Below are 2,636 nucleotides of genomic sequence, written 5' to 3'. Positions count from 1 at the left end.
ATAATCTGGCCCTCCAACAGTCTGAAGGACAGTGAACTGGCCCCTGTTTAAAAAGTTTGAGGACCCCTGTTCTAGAGTGATAGTACAGAGAAAGCAAAAAGTCTCTCATCCAGTGTTTCTTTGACTTGCTGAATATTCTGTTGTAGGACCAAGATGTACTCAATGGTAAAGTGCATGTCTTACATGCTTAAGACCTGGGTTTGTTTCTTGGCACCAGGTTTGTTTTTTTTTTTTTTTTTTTTTTAGCAAAAGGCTATTTGGCTTTCCCTTTAATTATAAAATCTTGTTTTGTTTTGTTTTGTTTTTGTTTTTGAGTAACACCCAGCAGTGCTCAGGAGATACTCCTGGCTCTATACTCAAAAATCACTCCCCACAGGCTTAGGGAACCATCTGGGATGCTGGGATTCGAACCACCAGCCTTCTGCATGCAAGGCAAATGCCTTACCTCCATACTATCTCTCTGGCCTTCTGATCTTCTGATGGTGGTTCGAATCCTGGCATCCCAAATGGTCCCCCATGCCTGCCAGGAGTGATTTCTGAGCATGGAGCCAGGAATGACCCCTGAGCACTGCCGGGTGTGACCCAAAAACCAAAAAAAAAAAAAAATCTTGACCTCTTTCTCCCACGTTTTGGTTCATTTGATTTGGTTTTTGGGTTACATCAGCAGTACTTGAGGTTTACTCCTGATTCTGCTTGGAAATCACTCCTGGTGTGCATGGAGGACAGAGGCAGTGCCACGGATTAAAACCTGATTTGCAATGGGTAAACACCTTACCCATTGTACTATAGCTTTGGCCTCCTTTTTCCAATTTGGAATATCACTTTGCTGTAAGGAATGATGCACTCATGCAATTTGCTGCAACATAAATGGAGCTAGAAGATATGTTAAATGAAGTAAGCCAGAAGGATAGATACAGAATGATATCACTTATATGTGGTATTTAGAATAACTGCATGAAGAAATGCAATGGTCTAAGTGGAAGTTGTCTTGAATACTCTTGGCCCCAGAGTATAGCGAGAAAAAGGAAAGAAATTAAGTGGAGGAGGAGAAACACAAAAATGAAATAATAGGGCCAGGGATCAAAGGGTCTCAGGTACATTGGTGGTGTTAAAAAAGGGACATAACTAAATATTCAAGCCAAAGTCAACAACAATGAAATTATAAGACCCAAACTTTAACAATCAAACTTAAATGGGCCTTACTCCTGGCAGACTGAGGGCAGGGTGATGGACTCCGGGAGCATTGATGGAGGGAGCTTGACACTGGTGGTGGGATTGGCCCTGATACATTTTATGTATAAGACCCTATTATGAAGAACTTTGTAAATCACAAGGTTTCAATATAATATTTTTAATGTGTGTGTGTGTGTGTGTGTGTGTGTGTGTGTGTTTGGCCACACTCAGAGGTTACTCCCTGGCTCTGTGCTCAGAAAAAAAATTTTTTTAAGTTTCCTCAAAGTTAAAATTCCAGTGATTCATTCTGAGGTTCTGTTTAGAGTCATACCCGAACTTCTTGATTGACCTCTTGTCTTCAGTGTTGCTTTATTTCTCATTACAGGTTAAGGTTGCGTTAGCTATTCGTGGGTTTATTGTTTCAAATAAATTTCAGGAGTGTTTGATCCACTTCTTTGAAGAATATCATGGGTATCCTTACAGGAATTACATTAAATCTGTACAATGCTTTGGCAAATATTGCCACTGTACTGTAATTATATTAATCCTCCCAATCCATGAACAGGGTATGTATCTGCATTTTCATGTGTCCTCTTTTATTTATTGGCAGTGTTTTGTAGATTTCTTTGTATAGGTCCTTCACCTCATTAGCTGACTCAAACGTATATGAGTTTGTGTGGCACTAATGTGAACACTAACTTCAATATACCAAAATATAACATTTCAGCCTCCTTCTGGAAGGCAATAAGAACACAACTGCACTTAAGAAGTATTCATCTCGGGGCCAGAGCGGTGGCACAAGTGGTAGGGCATTTGCCTTGCACATATCTGACCTAGGATGGACCTAGGATGGACCTCGGTTCAATCTCTCGGTGTCCCATATGGTCCCCCAAGCCAGGAGCAATTTCTGAATGAATAGCCAGAAGTAACCCCTGAGCATTGCAGGGTGTGGCCCAAAAACAAACAAAAAAGAAGTGTTCCTCCCTAAACATGTATCTTGAATCTTATTAAATCACTGTACATAATTTTCAGTTTATAACAAAATAGGGGACAGAGAAACATTTCAAATAACACACCTGGTGTTGTATAATCTTTCATGTCTAGAATATTGCAAAGTCTATATATATTTTTACCAACAAATAATTGATAAAGAATATCCTATGAATGAGTTTCTGCAACTAAAATCAAGATATAATCTAAAGAAGTTATAGTCATACTTCTGTACAGCCCAATTTAAATATTACTCTATGGGAAGAGGCCTTCCAGGTAGCTGGGGATCCACTTAGGTTACACACCAGAAAGCCAGGGAATACCAGGAATGAGACTCCAGCCATAAATGTAACCCAATCTCCTCCGAGTGGAGGCGGGACGCCACCGGCCCAAAGAACAGGACTTGGTGCGCATGCCCACTCTACAGAGTCCCGCCGAAGCCACGCCCACTCGCCCGCAAAGGCTGCCGGGAC

Source organism: Suncus etruscus, chromosome 5, assembly GCF_024139225.1.
Source record: "Suncus etruscus isolate mSunEtr1 chromosome 5, mSunEtr1.pri.cur, whole genome shotgun sequence".
NCBI lineage: Eukaryota > Metazoa > Chordata > Mammalia > Eulipotyphla > Soricidae > Suncus > Suncus etruscus.
This window is presented reverse-complemented; position numbering follows the sequence as displayed.